Below are 21764 nucleotides of genomic sequence, written 5' to 3'. Positions count from 1 at the left end.
TAGTGTGTGTAATGTTTTCTTTATTGATTTAATGTATCTTTTATGCATTATTTAAAAAAAATATTAGCTTTGTGCACTTCTTCTCTATATTATCTATAAGTGTGGGAAATTTCGTACTCCTCCGTCCGCGCAATTTTCGTAAAAAGGGATACAAAGTTTTTCCTTCACGTATTAATATATAGATTACGTCAATGAAAATAATTCAACTACAAGCTCATGACTCAACATGACTTAGTGGAATTGTGGTATTTATTTACGGGCTATAAGTTTGGAGCAGATGGTCCGTAAATCCGTACTAACAAACAAAACTAAACTATTAACGTCTTAGATAATAATATAATGTTACGTAATGTTTCGCTTCGTTTAGTGATTCGCTTTTCTTGTGTACTCAAGAAAAGACGATCTATTCTGAGTAGGAAGGGTCTTTAGATAAGATGACTGCTATTTCCAAGACTATTTGGTGCGGTTTTAAAAAAAACTAGAGGTCCCGCAGTAGTCGAAATTCGACTATAATTAATTGGAATTGTAAGTTTGTACACTATTATGATTGTATTTTATACTTCTATAATCACAAATTTCGCCAAGACTACATTATAAAAAATATTAACAAAGACGAACAATATTTAACAGACGTCAGGAACAAAAGTTTGACAATAAATAGTATGCATGCGTGTATGCGTCAAATACATGGTATGTAGTGTGTGTAATGTTTTCTTTATTGATTTAATGTATCTTTTATGCATTATTTAAGAAAAATTTAGCATTGTGCACTACTTCTCTATATTCTCTATAAGTGTGGAAAATTTCATACTCCTCCGTCCGCGCAATTTTCGTAAAAAGGGATACAAAGTTTTTGCTTGACGTATTAATATATAGATATTCTAATAGCCTCAATTGAAAGTATCTTGGGATTAATATAGACAGTGTTTCGCTTGTCTTCACTGATGACATAATATTAGTTTCTAAAACATCAGAAGGCTTAAGAATGAACCGGTAAAAGAAAGCAAGAAGGTAAGTCCGAAAATCCAAAAAAGATTCCGGAAAAGACAAGAGCAATAATAATTGTAAAAAATTACACAACGGACTTAAAAAAAACATAATCGAAAATGAACCTGTAAGCAAAAGCTTTATATGTAAATTGCTTATTCTTATTTAAATGTAATGAAGCAAAATTTAATTATTTTTTTAATTTTTAATAATAATTATTATATTATAATACTTTGTGTATTAATTGTATGTATATTTCCGGAGATATATATGTGTGTATATATGTGTATATGTATACACATACACCGCGCGTAGTTCGTTTCCAAATGAACTCTTGTCCACCTGATGGTTGTCTGGAAGAGATCGCTCTTAGCGATAAGACCGCCAATTGTACTTTTTTGTGTTTCATGTATCGCAAGTTTATTTGGTTTTTGGTGTACAATAAAGAATACTCTCTCTCTCTCTCTCTCTCTCTCTCAAAAGAATTAGAAAAACAACAACCCATGGCCAGATGAGATACTAGGGATTGAACTTATGCAACACAAAAACTTCATTTAAAAATTAAAAAAGGAATTTATCTAACACCTGTATACTACTCATCTATACGTGGACTTTAATATATAATATAATATGACAAGCAAACTCGTAACTTACTATACAGCATACAAAAGTGTGAACTTAAACTTAAATAAAACAGACTAAAAACTAATTTCATTCAAATTCAAAAGTCCTAGACATACATTCGAAAATCTTAAAGCCTTTTTTTTTATTGCTTAGAAGGGTAAACGAGCTCACAGCCCACCTGGTTTTAAGTGGTTACTGGAGCCCATAGACATCTACAACGTTAATGCGTCACCCACCTTGAGATATAAGTTCTAAGATCTCAGTATAGCTAAAACGGCTGCCCTGCCCTTCAGACCGAAAAGCATTACTGCTTCACGGCAGAAATAGGCAGGGTGGTGGTGCCCACCCGCGCGGACTCACAAGAGGTCCTGCCACCAGTAAAAAGCCTTAAATGACGGCTTCAGAATCCGCAACTAAAACTTTCGTATGATTAAAAATGAGGAAATGTGTGATGAACGTACGAAATAAAAGCAACACACTTGCAATAATAAAACAAAAACACAACAGACAGAGATTGTATGAACGCAATACTCTAGAAAGACTAATGAATAAATCATGCGTTCCACCACACATACACATACACACACACACAATTATTCAAGCACTAAAATTCATTAGTAGATTGGTAGATAAAGCATAAATATTAAGCAAGCACCTCTCTAATACATTAGAAGGCATACGTTCTCCTGAATTATGTAAGAGCTTTCGGAACAAGACGTGAGAGGAAGCTGTCCACATCTGGAATTGGTTTTCGATTAGAAGTCACTGTTTGTATCATTTGGATTATAACTAAACTAGCGACCCGCCCTCGCTTCGCTTCGGAAACATTAAAACACACATGAAACCAAAAAAATAAAATAATTTTTTTTTTTAAAAAGTAGCCTATGTTCATCAGGGACAATGTCGGCTTCTAATGGAAAAAGATTTTTTCAAATCCTGCCAGTAGTTTCGGAGCCTATTCGAAACAAACAAACAAATCTTTCCTCTTTATAATATTAGTATAGATATAGACGAAAAAACTGAGAAATAAGAAACATTGACTCTTAAACTTATTGTCTCTAGTGGCTATTTCTTTTGAGTCATGAATGAAATTTGTGTGTTTTCTTTTATTTATTTTTATTGCTTTGATGGGTGGACGAGCTCACAGCCCAGCTGGTGTTAAGTTATTAGTAGAGCCCATAGACATCTACAACGCAAATGCGCCACCCACCTTGAGATATAAGTTCTAAGGTCTCAAGTATAGTTAGGTGCTTTCACCTACTTATTTGAGGCGGTAGACGGAGCACGTCACAATCGAATCCACTCAAAGTCCCAGTCGTATCAGAATCTGTCTCACAAAATATTACTTATCGCTCAACAAAATCTTATTACTAAAGTCGAAATAGGGAAATTAGGTAGGAAAATATGGCAGAAGATTTATTTTAATGCATAATTAGGTGAACGGTCCACTTATTATTGATTGTGTTCTGCCAGTCACCTTGGGAAATCAGATCGAAATCTCAACTGCATTTTATAACGGCTGACCCATCCTTCAAACCAGAAGGCGTTATTACTGCATAAGGTACCCACCTAACAAGGCTCAGATTACGCCTTAACAGACACGGCAAGGCAATTAAGGAAATTCAGTGCGGGTTTAATTGCAATGTTTTATCTCTTCATCGCGAAATTTATTCGTAAACAGGCGATAATTACGTATTTTATTAATATAAAAATTAGTTGTTGTTTGTATTAATAGTGGTCTGGGGTATTTGAATCCCGGTACACCCACAAAGCAGGAAGCGAGTGCTCCCGGCGTCTTATCCTTTAGGCCACGATATCTAGCGTCCTTTCATTGTTATTTATTATAGCTTATAGTATTTGCTACATTTGTTCTTTGACGCTCAAAATCTTTGCATATTTTTTCTTAATACAACAATTAGTACAGTTATTTTTTGTCTATAATATAATACATTCTATAAAGTTTTTACTACTGGAAACAAAATAAATATGTGTTTATTAATGCGCCTTTTCTAATTAATATAATTTTAATCTTCCTTTAAGAAAAGTAAGCGGCATAATATATTCATACGTGTTCTAGTTATATTATTATATATTTTTCATTAAAAATATGTATAAGTTTTACTCTATAATTACTATATGTCTGTAATATTGTTACGCGCTGGGGTTCGGGATAAATAAAATTTCACCAAAGTACAACTAAAAAACTGTATTCAACACTTAGAACACTTAAAACACTTCACTAACACTTTAAAACACTCAATTCGCTTGTTCCGCTTCGTTTCAGGTGATCCGTTCGCTGTTTCGCTTCGAGTAGTTCCGATTACTGACTGACTGCGTGCCATCTCTGCAACGCTTTTATAGCCGATACCTCATCCCTAGAATCATCGAGAATATTCCACACTTCTCTAGTCGTAATTCCCGCTATCTGACAATAGATGGCGTTGTAAGCCACGAGCATTCTGGATCCTTCCATATTCGTTCGACTATTCGGCGATAGATGGCGTTACTCTTACTGTCGTAACAATATTTTAGACGAGAACTATACGGATTCTACCACTACTGTCAAACAACAAGGAAGTATAATAGAAGTGCAATTTATGATCATGAATTTATGCGCCATTATTTTTACGGCACGATGGAAGATTGTGATTTTAGTGCACATTAAACTTTATGGACATTTTTTTTTTTTTTATCTCCGTGCCATTTGTAAGTCCTTTCTAGTTTGTACTGTTTGATTTGTTCCTTAAGTTTGATTTTAATTGTTTGAAAATCGTATTTGACTACATAGTATAAAACAAGGTCGCTTTCTCTGCCCCTATATCCGTATGTATGCTTAAATCTTTAAAACTACGCAACGGATTTTGATGCGGTTTTTTTTATAGATAGAGTGATTGAAAAGGAAGGTTTATATGTATAATAACATCCATTAAATAGTAGAGAAATCAATAATAAACTACAGTTTCCGAAGCGAAGTCGAAGTTTTTGAAGTCGTCGTGGCCTAAAGGATAATACGTCCGGTGCATTCGTAGCGATGCAACGGTGTTCGAATCCCGCAGGCGGGTACTCAACAAATGTTCACGATTGACTTCCACGGTGAAGGAATAACATCGTGTAATAAAAATCAAAACCCGCAAAATTATAATTTGCGTAATTACTGGTGGTAGGACCTCTTGTGAGTCCGCACGGGTAGGTACCACCGCCCCGCTTATTTCTGCCGTGAAGCAGTAATGCATTTCGGTTTGAAGGGTGGGGCATCCGTTGTAACTATACTGAGACCTTAGAACTTCTATCTCAAGGTGTGTGGCGCATTTACGTTGTAGATGTCTATGGTTTCCAGTAACCACTTAACACCAGGTGGGCTGTGAGCTCGTCCACACATCTAGGCAATAAAAAAAAAGCGAAGCGAGCGCGGTTAGCTAGTAAGGTATAAGATCCTAGTGGAAATAAATCTTGAAAAAGTTTGCTTTCTTAACACGATTGTTATCATTTTAACAAATATTTCACTTTTAATCCGCAATAATATTTATTTAAGTTTTTGTATTCTCTCCTTGTACCACACGCGAAAAGTACTTTTACATACAATGAATAACATATAAGTTTATTCGGCAGTAAATAAACAAATGTGATTGAAAGCAAATGAATAATTCATAAGTATTGTTTTGTTTAGATTTTCACGAATGGAAAACGTTAAATTTTAAATTAGGGCAAATATTAACGCGATTCGGCGTAGGGAGGATTTACATATGCTTAGCCTTTGCGGCTCATTTTTTTTTTTTTTTCCTACCTAAGCTGAGAGCCTTGAGAGGCTATTTCAGCGTAACCCTAACGTTTGTAGGTGAGCTCACGGGGCTCAAACCTGATGACGTTGCTAACACGAACCCTAGCAAGAGCCGTGCTTCGCAGAATCTACCACCGGATCGGAAACGCGACCCACTGAGAAGATCCGGCTAGAAACTCAGTGGGCTGTGTCTGGGAGTTAATTTACTCGTCGAGCCCTTCGTCGCAAGCGACGGGTTCGACGAGAACCGTGACCGGTGCTTGAAGTACCTAAAAGCACCGTTAGTGGATCGGGAGGATCCGAGATGACGTGTTTTGGGCGACGTCGACGGCTTTCCATTCTGTCCGCAGGATCGGGAATGTAGTTACCGGCGGCCACGATGAGAGGGTTCTCGTGTCGTGCCGCGGCTCAATGCCATGTCTGTGATTCCCAGATGTGTCCTTCGTGCTTACATTACTGAAAGAGATCTTTCTCGAAACATCCATGGCCTAATAAGGAAGAAGTTGATGAAATTAGAAGACGAAAGAAAAGCTATTAAAAGGAAAAAAGCAAGGACTTAAACTTTATTTCATTAATCTGTATGACTGTGTGGAGTTTTAAGGACGGAGGTAAGTTCTTCCACCAAGCTCGGTAGAACGACGGTCCGAATGTTCTCCGGAGCTTGTATATATGCAAGTTTATCTTGAAAATATCGTAAGCGAGATTCAGGATTCTATCAAATATCTTGTATACTATTCTGACTACCCGCGCCGTAACTGTTTTATTTTATGTTGGAAAAATTGTTAATCTTATATTATACAAATCAAATCAAATCAAATCAAAAATTTTTATTCAACATAAATGAAAGTACATACTTGTTGAACGTCAAAAAAACTACCGCCAATTCACAAGAACTAGCCTCCGTCCTGAGAAGAATTGGCAAGAAACTCAGCGGGAATGTCTTTTTTTTTTTACATATGAAATTATTATTTATTTATTTTTTAATATTAGATTTTTTTTTAAATATGAATTTTTTACAATGAGTAATATAACGTAACAATTACTACAATATTGAAATGCCTGGAGCGTGCAGCTCATTCCCACTTTGTGCAATCTTCTAGATAATCATTGACTTTATAATAAGCTTTATTGCACAGATGTTCTTTAATAGTTTTCTTAAACCTATGTATATGTAGGTTCTGAACATCTTGTGGGATTTTGTTGTACAGGCGCACAGACAAACACCCGAATGAATTTCGTATCTTATGTAACCTACTCATCGGCACAACAAGCTTGTGTTTGTTCCTAGTATTTCTATTATGTATGTCCGACTGTTTAGGAAACTCCTCAATATGTTTACGAACATACATCAAATTTTCAAAAATGTACTGGGATGGCATAGTGAGAACTTTAATTTCTTTAAATTTTTCCCTCAGGGATTCCCTTGAGTGCATGTTATAAATAGCACGTATAGCTCTTTTCTGCAGAATAAATATCATTTCTACATCGGCCGCATTGCCCCATAGCAAAATGCCATAGGACATGACACTGTGGAAGTAACTAAAGTAAACTAAACGAGCCGTGTCCGCGTTTGTTAACATTCGAATTTTTTTTACTGCGTATGCTGCAGAGCTGAGCTTACTCGCCAATTTATGAATATGAGGTCCCCATTGCAGTTTAGAGTCCACTGTTATACCAAGAAATACGGTTGACTCAACAAGCTCCAATGATTCCTCAGAAACAATTACATCACTCTCCACTTGTCTCACATTTAAAGATGGTTTAATACATTTTAAAGTAAATTTAATACATTTAGTTTTCTTACTATTCAATAATAGGTTATTGATACGGAACCAATGAACCACACACGAAATCGCATCATTCACTTCGTCATAGACTTGTAATTGTCGTTTAATTTTAAATAATAAAGATGTATCATCTGCGAATAATACGACCTCGTGTCGGGACTCAATAAAACTAGGTAAATCGTTTATATATATTAGAAATAAAAAAGGACCCAAAATGGAACCCTGAGGTACACCCATTTTCAACAAGGTGCCTGAAGATCTATTACCTTTCACATCTACTGTTTGTATCCTTCCTGATAAATAGGAAGTAATAAGTTCCAAAACAGATTCCTACAGATGCATTTCTCAATATATATTGTGTTAATATTTAGTAAACCATGTACAAACTTATCTCAGGGGTAGATTATGTCGCTACCTGCTTGCTTATACGAAGATATTATGTACAATGACAAAATAACATGTATTTTCATACGTAAACTATTCTAATTTATAGAAATGTCCATGATTCTATAAATCCTAAAAACACTAGGATGGACTTTAAAAAAAGATACGGGAGAGAATTTACTTTTTTATTGCTTAGATGGGTGGACGATCTCACAGCCCACTTGGTGTTAACTGGTCACTGGAGCCCATAGACATCAACAACGCAAATGCGCCATCCACCTTGAGATATAAGTTCTAAGGTCCCAGTATAGTTATAACGGCTGCCCCACCCTTCAAACCGAATTACTGCTTCACGACAAAAATAGGCAGGGCGTTGGTACCTACCCGTGCGGACTCCCAAGAGGTCGTACCAACAGTGATTACGCAAATTATAATTTTGCGGGTTTAATTTTTATTACACGAATTCCTCACAGTGCTCTTAATACGGTACACAGTACACAGACAACTGAAGTCCCTTCATAGATTCAGACTTGCCAAAGAATCTAGATCGGTTTTAACCTCTTCATACGAGCTAATACGCCTTTCAGTCAGTAATTACGAAAAATTTCGAGCCACTAAAACAAGTCAAATTAAACAAAGAAAAATACTTTTGATTGTCGAAATTCGTGATGATTTAACTTTCACCTAATTCACGCTGCGTAGGAGATTACAAAGTTTAACCGAATTTTCTTTGCGATGCTTTCGACTCGCGTAATGGCAACACTCCTTGTAAACAAGAGTTTTTGATAAGACATCTTTTGTCAAACGCTCTAGCTAACTTCGCTCGTGTACACAAAAGTTTACTGTTAGGTGAGAGAGTTGTAATTTTCCGTGTTCCAAGATACTTTGTCGAGTTGAGGATTTGCGGAAAGCTGCGAGTGTCTTGTGACAGTTTGTTCGCAGAGAAACTGAACTTATACATGCCTTAGAGCTTACGTGTTGTATAAATAGGATGCTTTTGAATAAATAATTTATTTATTTATCGCAGGAACACAGCTGAGCCACTGTAGTCGTAATACCAATGTTTTTATATTGTGACAATAACAATAAGCTTTTTCAGTCCCTTCCAAGTCATTTCTCGGTGAGAATTGAAGGGAGCTTTGGATGGTAGAACGACAGGTTCTTGGGTTAAAAAATCTAATAAGAATAATAATTGCATTTATTTACTCCACAGTAAAAATAACTTTTCAATTAATATGACATAAATATCTAATTCTATCTAAACCATATTACAATATATTAATTATACTGACAGTGGAGATAAAAAGGCCGCGGCTCAGCTTTGTGATAGCCAAAACTATCGCTGCTATTCTGCCGCTGCCTGTAATATTAATCTATAAGCTAATCTAATATATAAAATTCTCGTGTCACAATGTTCGTTCCCATACTCCTCCGAAACCGCTTGACCGATTCTCATGAAATTTTTTATGCATATTCAGTAAGCCTGAGAATCGGCTACTATCTATTTTTCATACCCCTAAGTTTATAGGGTTGTCCACCCCTAACATATTTTTTTTATTAGGACTTTTTTTTTGTTATAATGTGGTATTATGTGGTTGAATGAGGTTTTCTTATTTTTATTATATATTCCCTCATCGTTCACAGCACTACATACCTCTTTCACTCATTTACCACATCCTTACCCACTTACAATAAGTAAGTTTTTTTTTCTACACTAGAAATTCCCTAGAAATCTTATTTAAGGCAAAACAATGTTTGCCGGGTCAGCTAGTCTAATCTATAAAATAATAAACTAAACTACTAAAACTAAAATAATATAAACTAATCTATATAAAAAATAATAATCTAATAATACCTAAATTTAAATACCCACAGACTCATTGAAAGTAACGATCAGAGGAATCAATTTTAGTTTATTGTTCCATAAACAAATTAAGTACAACGTACATAAGCTGGCGTGTTGAGCTTATAAAATTGAAAGCCCTCCTTATCCTCGAAAAGCTCACACAGGAAAATTTCTGAAGTAATTAACATTCCAACATCGCAATGCCCATGTAATACATAGCCGTATTAGAATTTGTCAGGAGTAACTTTTCATTTATACCCTACTTAGAAAAGGAGGTGTTTCTCAATTACTCGTTTTTACTGTGTGTTCTTACCTCAAAACTTTTTTTTGGTATACCAATTTTGACTATTCTTTTTTTTAAATCTAAAAGCTTACGTTTTCATTGATATCATCAGTAGTTTATCTTTAATAATGCATATTCACTTGTTTTTTTTATAGGCCTTTACCCGAAGCGGGGCTCCAATATCATAAGTTTTATATTTGTAATTTTTTAAGAAAAACCTGTTTTATTTTTTTAATATGGTGTTTTTTTATAAATAAATTGAGCTTATTATTATTATTATTATTTTTAATGCCCTTGTGGAAAACAAGCATACGACCCAACTGATGTTAAGTGGGTACCGTCGCTCATGGACATCAGCAATACCAGTGGTAGAGTCAAGCCAGTGCCTGCCGTAATGTACTCTCCGCAAGCCTCGTTTGAAGAAGGACATGTCGTAGCGCTCGGGAAACACCGTAGAGGGGAGTTCATTCCAAAGCCGGATGGTACGTGGCAAAAAATAAGCGTGGCGCTTAAGACGAAGGTTCGAGAACTGTTTCTCAGAGAGTTAGCGGAGTCATCTAATTGATAATATTTGTTTATATATGTTTTTATATGTATATATTTTTGATATGTATATGTATATATTTATGTATATGTATTTATTTAAGTACGAGTATTTGTATCTACAAATATTATGTATGTTATATATACACATATGTTTAAGTAATATCACCTTCACACTACACCTACCAAGCTTCATCTCTGCACTCCACTAAGGTAGACTGTTAGAGAATGCCTGTGGCATTAAGTCCGCCTTTATACTTTCTAGTATAAGAAGTTATAAATAAATGAAGAAAAAATATCTCTGGAAAGGCACTGTGGATGAACGCTGGTTCTAGATAATATGGATGAACTCTACTCCAGTGGCGGGCGGCGCCATAGTAAAGATAAATATTATTTACTATATACAATATTTTCCGGTAACCACTTAACACCAAGCGGGCCGTGAGCTCGTCCACACACATAAGCAATAAAAAAACGTGCTTACTACAAGACTGCAAGTATAAAAAATAAGTCTTCGTATTAATCAAAGTCACCGTATGAATATGAATAAACATCTTGCCTTACAGCGAGAAGTGAAAAGATCTCATTACGTATGCCTTTATACACTGTCCCGGTGTTGCATATGCATAACGCGCTATGGAGAACTAAAAGCATAAACATACGTTTAATATAGCTTCTACAATATTTTCTTTACTGGTGGTAGGACCTCTTGTGAGTCCGCACGGGTAGGTACCACCACCCTGTCTATTTCTGCCGTGTAGCAGTAATGCGTTGCGGTTGGACGGGCGGGGCAGCCGTTGTAACTATACCGAGACCTTAGAACTTGTATCTCAGGGTGGGTGGCGCATTTACGTTGTAGATGTCTATGGGCTCCAGTACCCACTTAACGCCAGGTGGACTGTGAGCTCGTCCACCCATCTAAGCAATAAAAAAATAAAAAAAACTTCAACATTTAGTAGGCCTGGAATTCATCTGCCTCTTTTAACTAAGGAAATGTAATAATTCGGTTTTTTTCAAAACATTAGTATACTCAATTTAAATGATGACAAATCAAACTTCAAAGTTACTGTTCGTGATCGTGTTGCGATGTGTTCTCATGAAGCCAGAGTGTCTGACTTCGATTTCCTTTATATTAAAGGTGTAGCGTATAACTAAGCCAAGAAACGCATTTAAAGGTAAGACCTCAAAGCGTCTGCTTTTTGACTGTTTTTTTTTTTTGCAACAAAGTGTGTTCTCCCTCTCTCTCTCTCTCTCTCTCTCTCTCTCTCTCTCCCTCTCTCTCTCTCGAAGTGGAACACATGTGGAACTCGTCTTGAACTTTGACTTACAGCTGAACCAAGTGTAAATCGTTTTGGCATGTGAAGTTTTACGACGTATTTCATATTGTGAGCATGCGTGCGTACGATCATCTATCTATTTCGGTCGCAAAATCATTTATTGGTATTTATGTAAACCAATAGCAATTACAATACGTATGAGATTTCGATTCTCGAAACTACTGAACCGATTTGAAAAATTATTTCACTGTTTGGAAGCTACATTATTCCCGAGTGACATAGGATATAATATATTTTTTTAAAAATTTGGGATAAAACATGAAAAGTTAGGGATAAACTCCAATAATGTAGCCCAAGGTGTAAAAAATTACCTAATTTTTTCTTTACATCGCGTGCCCTGCGAAAACTATTGATGATAGAATAAAATTATATACTACGACTTTGTAGAACACATTATTATTTACAAAAAGTGTCGCGACAGCATGACATGTCTAACTATTATAGTTATGCCGCAATAAGTGTTCTTTTATATAAAAAAAAAACAACGTCAAATATCGTTGTCATTTTTGTTAAAGACCCGAGCGGAGCCGGAGCGGGCCGCGAGTAAATAATAAACGCACAGACAAAGAGCAAACAAATCTGCTCATCACACAATGTTTGTCGGATGTGGGAATCGAACCCACGACCCTCAGCGCAATAGTCAGGGGCGCTAACCACCGCACCAAAAAGTCAGTCAAATGTGAATGCTGTATCACTACATAGTATAAAACAAAGTCATTTTCTCTGTCCCTATATCTCTCTGTTCCTATGTATGCTTAAATCTTTAAAACTACGCTACGGATTTTGATGCGTTTTTTTTTAATAGATAGAGTAGTTGAAGAGGTTGGTTTATATGTATAATAACATCCATTAAATAGTGGAGAAATCAATAATAAATTACAGCTTCCGAAGCGAAACGAGGGCGGGTCGCTAGTTGTGTTATAACAGTAATTAATTACTTGTGTAATTTATGATAATCCGTCGCTGATATTACACGTTGCAGCCAGGAATTAGGGAAATGCAATCCGATTTAGACGCCCGAATCTCCCGTTGCAGCTGGGTTCAGACACACACACACATACACGTATATGTGTATAAATTTGATTATAGGTAAGGATTTAGAATGTTTGTTGGGGGTCCTTTTAAATAATCTAACTAAAAAAAAACTATGGGAGTAGTAGAAAGTGGAGTAAGGAAGTGATCTAAATTATTTCTTATAAAAGCTTAACTTGACTGAAACCATTTTCGTGTTTGTGACGAATCTTTTTTTTTATTACTTAGATATGTGACGAGATCACAGCCCACCTGGTGCTAAGTGGTTACTGGAGCCCATAGACATCTACAACGTAAATGCGCTACCCACCTTGAGATATAAGTTCTAAGGTCTCTGCACAGTTACAACGGCTGCCCCACCCTTCAAACCGAAATGCATTACTGCTTCACGGCAGAAATTGACTCCAATGCGTTTTCACAAGCGCGTTACAAGTTCAGTTATGGGCAATTTTGTTATACACTTAAAAACCAAACTGGTCTGTCTGTAGGTACAAATATTCCTAATTTATGGAGCAACGGCATGAGTATACTCCTGATCTTGCCGAAGTATCCTAGGAAGCGATGACCAAGGCAGACGAGTATACGGCCCACCTGATGGTGGGTGGTTACCGTCGCCCATGGACTTCAGCAATGCCAGGGGCAAAGCCAAGCCGCTGCCTACTACAACTCCTCCTGCTCCTTACAATTAGAAGTTAAAATTTATCAATATTGTCGCAGCTCGAGCTTTGAAAACAATCAGTTCATATGACTTTCAGAACAATACAATACAAACTCTCATGTGACAGAAATATGTAGGCACATAATAATATGGCGTAGTGAACTCATAGGCTACGAACTCATTTCAAAGTTCCAACGCAGCAAAGCTCCTCTAGTAATGCTGCCACTTAAACTTTAAGCCTATTAGTAATGAGCTTTCGTCGTAAAGCACAATTTATCTTCACAACAACGCATAATGTGTACACCATTAGCGTTCAAAGATTAACGATTTGCTCCCCGAAATTCAACTTTATTTTAAGGTGTGAAGAACGATGTGTTCGAAATGCATCATTAAATTTGAGGCATGTTTTATTTTATTTTAAAACCTCATTGAATATTTAAGAGTTCAAGTAGTAAAGTTATTTTTACTGGTGGTGGTGGTGGTGGTTATATTATTTAAATCAATTACTGGTGTGGGATCTCTTGTGGGTCCGCATGAGTAGGTATCACGTTCCTGCCTTTTTCTGCCGTGAAGCAGTAATGCATTTCGGTTTGAAGGGTGGGGACAGTTGTTGTACTATAAAAACAGAGATTTTAGAACTCATATCTCAAGGTGGGTGGCGACATTTACGTTGTAGATGTCTATGGGCTCGGGTAACCTCTTAACATTAGGTAGGCTGTGCACTAGTCCAAACACCCTTCAAAGCGCGCTGCATGTTGCTTCCGCGACAAAAATAAGTCTTGTGGTTGTATCTCTCCTTCAGCATTGTCAATAATAAATATCCTTGAAGTTGAGATCCCAAGAAGACGCAAGATACACATGAGTCCGTTTAAAACGATTCTGCGGAAAGAAGATTCAACCTTATGCCTCTGATTTCAAGATGTTATATCGCAACCAGTTGACTGCATTTTGTACGCATTGACTAAAACGAGATTAGTTAGACCCTCGCCATCTGTTCGTGTACAGTAAGCCTAGAATTTATTATTCTTACCGGGCAAAGGTAACAATTCCTGATATTTGGCAATTTGGCCAAATACTCGGACCAAAGTTTGGACCAAGTGCTGTGTAATAAATTGCAGTTAGGGAATGACGGCATATTTATGTTAACATTATTAAGCTTAACATATAAACTACTTAATTATGTTCTACCGTTTCAGATAGTAATTTTATTTAAACGGACTTCCTATTTAGGTATTGTTAACCAATAATCATAGTTTAAAATAAATAATAGTTTAAAAAAAACTAACAAATTAGGGTTTTATAGAAAATCCAACTAAAAAATAGAAAGTAATTTTAATAAATTTGAATTATTTATAGCTTGGATATGTGGACGAGCTCACGGCCCGCTTGATCTTAAGTGGTTACCGGAGCCCATAGACATCTATAACGTAAATGCCGCCACCCAACTTAATTAAAAATAGTGTAAGAAAAAAATATTTTATTATGGGTAGCGACATTTACATTTATTGATACATTTACATTTATTTATTGATAATATCGAAATAACCCTTTTACTCATATCTGTGCATAAAATATTTATAGCTACTGATACCATGCATTATACCATGATTTCTATTTTTTAGTTGGATTTGCTATAAAAGCGTATGTTGTTAGTTCTTTTAAACTATTATTTATTTTTCACATTCACATTTTTGAGATGAATTTAAATTTTTCACCCATTTTTATTTTTTCAATATTTTTTTTAAATATTGAATTGTCATCGGTCCTTAATAATTATACCAAATTTCGAGTTAATCCGAAGTTTTGAAGGGGGTCAAAATCATGTTTTTTTTTTTTTTTTTTTTTTTTTTTATTGCTTAGATGGACGGACGAGCTCACAGCCCACCTGGTGTTAAGTGGTTACTGGAGCCCATAGACATCTACAACGTAAATGCGCCACCCACCTCGAGATATAAGTTCTAAGGTCTCAGTATAGTTACAACGGCTACCCCACCCTTCGAACCGAAACGCATTACTGCTTCACGGCGGAAATAGGCGGGGTGGTGGTACCTACCCGTGCGGACTCACAAGAGGTCCTACCACCAGTGATTACGCAAATTATAATTTTGCGGGTTTGGTTTTTATTACACGATGTTATTCCTTCACCGTGGAAGTCAATCGTGAACATTTGTTGAGTACGTATTTCATTAGAAAAATTGGTACCCGCCTGCGGGATTCGAACACCGATGCATCGCTTCAACACGAATGCACCGGACGTCTTATCCTTTAGGCCACGACGACTTCAAAGATTCCGTTACATACTAACACACATACGTCTGAAGCTAATAAAAGCGTATTTATAAACGCTTGCTTATTATTCCTTCAGAACCTTAAATACTTACACACAGATCTAAAGCAATAAAGTTCACTCAATTGTCAGATTAGATTCACTGTTTTAGTTTTGTTCGTCAGTCGGGGTTTTTGCTGCTTTATAAGCTCATTGAGATATAGCTCATAGTAGGCAACAAAATTTCACGTTTGAAACATGAGATTGTATACATTATCTATCATTTTGGCGACTTTTAAAATCAAGCGAAGTGTTTCTCTGTCTGAATGACTCAATGACGCAGTATATAGCGCCCTTAACTTATATTTTACTATTATTAAACATTCGTGTCATGAATAAGTTTGTTCTGATTAAATCTGTGGCCGTAATCATCATAGAACACATTTGACAGGTGCCTGAATTTCGCTAACGACATTTTCAAATGATAATATTGCACATATTTACATATCTGTATATATAAAAATGAATTGCTATTCGTTAGTCTCGCTAAAACTCGAGAACGGCTGGACCGATTTGGCGAATTTTGGTCTTGAATTATTTGTGGAAGTCCAGAGAAGGTTTAAAAGGTAGATAAAAATACGAAAATGCTCGGAATTAAATAAAAAATTACAATTTTGTTTTTCCTTTGATGTGTCCCCCGTCAGACGGATTCTTTTTGTTTGTTTGAAGTTTTTCTATACAAAAATTTAGGGCTTTTAATTATCGATTGAGGCACTACGAAGTCTGCCGGGTCAGCTAGTCTTTATATATATTTCTTCTGTGCGTGTGTTTGTCACTGAATTCCTCCTAAACGGCTGGACAGATATTAATGAAATTTTCTGTGTACCTCCAAGTGAATTCGAGAATGGTTTAGATTTACAAATAAGCCTGGCAGATGGCGCTGCAGTCGGTATCTAGATTATTTATCTTTCCTAGAAATAATTTATATGGCAAAACAACGTTTGACGGGCCAGCTAGTAAAGGTATATATAAGTTCCGAACATTTGGGCCGTCGGTCTGTCGAGCAATTTGACCCATTTGTTGGTGTATCTTCCATTTGTCGTTGAATTCCAGGCTGATGACCCCCAAGTGATCTGAAGACGCAACCTTCTTATTTGGAGTCAGGTTTGCTCATTGTTTGGGTCTTTATACCTATGTCGGTATATATTTAAACGTATATAGGTATAACTAAGTATCTCAGTCTTCAGTTCCCGCAGTACAAAGATTCCTAGTTTGGGATTAGATTATTGTGGGTGATTTGATTACAGATATTTATAACACAATTTTTTTTATTTTTTTATTGCTTAGATGGGTGGACGAGCTCACAGCTCACCTGATGTTAAGTGATTACTCGAGCCCATAGACATCTACAACGTTAATGCGACACCCACCTTGAGATATAAGTTCTAAGGTTTCAGTATAGTTACAGCGGCTGCCCCACCCTTCAAACCGAAACGCATTACTGCTTCACGGCAGAAATGGGCCGGGCGGTTGTACCTACCCGTGCAGACACACAAGAGGTCCTACCACCAGTAAAAAGTTTATTGATATACACGAAAAGAGTTCAACTGAAGTTTGAAAATCTCTGCGAGCAGAATATGCGATTTAGCCTTCTGCGTTACGAGGGTTGGTAACCACTCATCACACAAAATATATTTAACAATATTCAAGGCGAACAGTTATCAGACTTTATATCTGGAATCGCTGCTGTCGAGCCCTTCGTCGCAACCGACGGGCTCGGCGAGGACAGTGACGGTGCTTGTGGTACCTAAAAGCACCGTTAATGGATCGGGAGGATACGTAATGACGTGTTTTTATGGCGTGTAACTATATGTGTGTATGTTGTTCTTTTGTTTTGTTACTGTGTCCTTACAAACAAATTAAATTAGATAATTAAATAAGAATTTATATTTTATCTGAAATATATGAATTTAAAAATAATAATAATAATCATAACAACAATTTAATCAGGATTTTGTGACCGATAAAAAAACATGAAGTAAATCTTATGAATTGAATAAATTATGTTACTATATACTATATAGTGAGACGGACAAGAATGTGTGCTACATAGATAATACACATAGACGAATGGGACCGTGATTTACATCTGACATAACTGACAGATAAGCAAACCGCTGCCGTGAAATAGGACGTTGAGACAAAGGGATTTATGTGTGGCTGCCTGAAGGGACGCAAGGAATCTAGAATTTGTGGCTATGTATAGGGTGCTCTGGATCTGATTTCTGAAAAGAATGTAAGTTTTTATAAATTACTAGCTTTTGCCCGCGACTTCGTCCGCGTGGAATAGTTCACAAGTAATGCTTTATTTTAGAACACATATGGTTAGCATAAAAAACGTTATAGAGAGCCAACCTTAACATATAGACATATGCTGTCGTGGACTTTTTTAGATCTTTTATAGGGGAACAATGCTCTCCTACATTATTTTAGCGAAACTTTAACCGTTTCCGCAGTGCACGCAGCGGAAGCTCTCAGAAGAAAAAAAAACAACGATTTTGAAACATTCTTTATTGGTGCTCCGCTTGCAATGGTCTTAGCGTAATGTTATATAGCCTATATATAGCCTTTCTCGATAAATGGGTTATCTAACACTGAAAAAATTTTTCAATTCGGACCAGTAGTTTCTGAGATTATCGCGTTCAAACAAACAAACTCTTCAGCTATATAATGTTATAAGTAATAAGTATAGATACGTTAATACTTACTAGAGGTCCCGCAGTAGTCGAAATTCGACTATAATTAATTGGAATTGTAAGTTTGTACACTATTATGATTGTATTTTATACTTCTATAACCACAAATTTTGCCAAGACTACACTATAAAAAATATTAACAAAGACAAACAATATTTAATCTCAATTTGACAACAGACGTCAAGAACAAAAGATTGACAATAAATAGTATGCATGCGTGTGTGCGTCAAATACATGGTATATAGTGTGTGTAATGTTTTCTTTATTGATTTAATGTATCTGTTATGCATTATTTTAAAAAATTTTTAGCATTGTGCACTTCTTCTCTATATTCTCTATAAGCGTGCATAATTTCATACTCCTCCGTCCGCGCAATTTTCGTAAAAAGGGATACAAAGTTTTTGCTTCACGTATATAGATGATAGTATTTTTATAATGGTAGACAACGATTTGGCTGTGCACCCTACATTGCTGGCGTCCATGAGAGACGGTAACACCATACGATCTGCCTACAAAGGCAATAATTTTTTTACTTTGAAATTTGACACTTAAAACTAAATTAAAAGCGACTGTATCGGAACATTATCGCTAAAATTAATATTATAAAGTCTGTTTAAAAACTTTAATATTGAAGTATCGCGAGTTTGAAAAATATTGTAGCGACGAATGTTTTATCTTATACCTTTAAACGAGCAATTCTTGTACATATAATTATATATAGGTATAATCTGAATCTCGGAAACGGCTCCAACAATTTTCATAAAATTTAGTATACAGGGGATTTCGGGGGCGATAAATCGATCTAGCTACGATTTATTTTCAGAAAATGTTGTTTCATTCGTGTTTTCAATAATCAACTCTTCCCGACATCTATTGGCGAATAATAAGACTGTTTTTCTTAATTGAGGGCAACTAACCGCTTTAAAGACACAACAAGATGGCGTTATAAAAAAAAACGGTCATCATCTAGTTTATTTATTACATCAGAAAGTTAAAAGCTCACTTGACGTTTAGCAGTCACTGGAGCTCATAGACCTGAGTGCCGCCACCTGCCTTGAGACGTGAGGTCTATGTCTCAAATTTACAGTATTTACGCAAAAAAGGTTTTGATTTTTATTATGCATTTTTTTATCATGTGGGTGCTATTAGTGAAGTGAATATCGTATTTAAATACCTACTTCAATCATTAAAAAATAACATGTCAATAGTTGTAGTTAATGATTTTGCGACGAACAAATAAGCGAAATTTTCAAACAAATAAAAAAAAAAGAGAATCCCTGAAAATTTATTTTATCGATTTTTCTAAGGATCGTGTCACTCCTTGAAACCGGTCTATTTGACCACCCTGCCTATTTTTTCTGGGAATCAGTAATGCGTTTCGGTTTGAAGAGTGGGGCAGCCGTTGTATTGTAAAAACTGAGACCTTAGAGCTCATATCTCGAGGTAGGTGGCGGCATTTACGTTGTTGATGTCTATGGGCTCCGGTAACCACTTAACACCAGGTGGGCTGTGGGCCCGTCCACCCATCTAAGCAATAAATAAAAATTTCCAATAGGAAAGGACTGAAATTGGTTATTACGCATTTAAATTTGACCCTTATTTTCCAGGGATTTTTTTTTCAATTAAAACCCTTCATTTTTATCACAAAACCTCAACAATATATAAACAGCCACATAACGAGCCCATTACACACGAAATTCGTATATAAAAACGGGTAAATTAAAAAGCTTATCCTAACTAACAACGGATTATCCTACGTTGATTGGCGCAGTGCCGGTTTGCGCCGCCAAAATCCGGCTCTGAACCGGATAAAACCGGTACAGTGCAATTGTAGATAAATTTCGCTGTAAGCCGATGTTCGGGTTTGGTAATGGGAATGCTTCAGAACTTATTGCCAGGCTTAAGTAGAGATGCATTTGGATAACGTTGGAAGACCAGTTCAGCTGCAGGAGTATCTCTAATCGTTCTAATAATTTTAGCCATGTACTGTCAGCTATTATGTAGCACCAGCCTGTCTTTACTGGTTAGTATCGCATAAGCCGATGAATGGAAACATTTAAAGATACTTTTACGATGCAATCTCGCGTTTCTAATGTCATTATATCATTTATTTAAAGTGAACCTTTTATCTCAACATATACATCGTCTCAAACTTTTTCGTCTGTGTGTTGCATGTCGCGTGACGGTCGGCCGCTGAGTAGGGATAAAGTGGAAGGCGCTCGTCAGAGCAGTTAAGACCAATATGGCGGCGCCTATATAGTTCGCAGCAGCTGACCGTGTAATGTATAGACTATTACTCATTTATGACAGTGCTCCACGCTATTTTGTTTGTTTTTGTCAGTGTTTAATGTAAATGTTGTTTGTCAGAGTTAAATGTCTATAATGTGAAAAAAAGTTTCACTTTTACCGTGGTTTCATAAAACCACACAATCCTTTTAATTATTTATTTAAAAAAGTACTGCCACATCAAAAACATTGAAAATAACTTAAACTATCTAATTTATGGCCTGATGCCTGTGACAATAATGGCGTACAGCATCGACAATTCATCGGCTCGAAGATGGAATACAATCTTGGAATACAAGATGGAAAAATAAAAAAGAATACCTCATGAAAACATACCGTGAAATTCAAATTTAACAAGGAATACAGTAATAATTGTTGAATTAATAATATGAATGTCTAATAAATGTCATGTCATATCAAAAAGACATGACAGTTTTGACATTAATGACATTTAGAATTTTAGAATGCTTTACCGTTTTTGCGGTAAAGGACGATTGAATCGTAATAGTTTTAATTATATTTACTATTTTGTTATTTATAGGAGTACTGGAATTGTATATTAATATACTTAAGACAGATAATGATGTTAATATTAAGTTTTATTTTAATCTTGTTTAATAATATTACTCTTTATAGTATGACAGCACTAAAAATTAATTTCAATTTATACTCTACCTACTCTCAATGTAATGAAAATTAATCATGTTTTTTCATTTAATTTCTTTGATTGAAAAGCTATTTCGTGTAACAGGCTAGTTGATTACAGGAAAACAATTTTTGATGAAAACGAATCTTTAATGACCAATATCTTTAATCAAATTTGTTTGTATTTGTTTGTCCTCAATTGGTTGGATTTATCGAAACAGATACTTTAGCCTATTTATTTTATCTGCATACGATTCAAATGTCACTTTTGTTTCGACTTTTGTATTGACAATTGTATTAACCTTTTCTAATTTCTAATTAAAACATTGTAAAACATGCACTCATGACCTTAGCGCTGTTAAGACCTAGTCTTCTATCAACTCGGTGTAAAACAATCCAAGGCCGTTTTCCAATTACAATTTACCAATTAATTAGAAAACTACCATTAAGTAATGGTTAATTACAGAGCATAATGCGACTCAGTGACGCACAATGCCGAATTATGCTTAAGCTTAGTTGAGTATTATGCCGCATAATGCGCTCTTGTGCTGT

General features: G+C 35.8%; 1 protein-coding gene and 1 long non-coding RNA gene across 2 annotated transcripts in view; both read right to left on the bottom strand.

Annotated features, from left to right (window-relative positions):
* Window positions 1-21764, bottom strand: part of LOC101740043 (cell adhesion molecule Dscam2) — a 197110-nt gene that overhangs the window by 117593 nt on the left and 57753 nt on the right. The gene's annotated exons all lie outside the window — the stretch shown is intronic.
* LOC134201582 (uncharacterized) lies at window positions 17458-21198 on the bottom strand. Its single transcript, XR_009976929.1, has 2 exons — window positions 20904-21198; window positions 17458-17810 (listed from the first exon to the last, which is right to left on the bottom strand). It is a non-coding gene; the product is annotated as an uncharacterized LOC134201582 (long non-coding RNA).

This window comes from Bombyx mori, chromosome 28, assembly GCF_030269925.1.
Source record: "Bombyx mori chromosome 28, ASM3026992v2".
Classification (NCBI taxonomy): Eukaryota; Metazoa; Arthropoda; class Insecta; order Lepidoptera; family Bombycidae; genus Bombyx; species Bombyx mori.
This window is presented reverse-complemented; position numbering and strand designations above follow the sequence as displayed.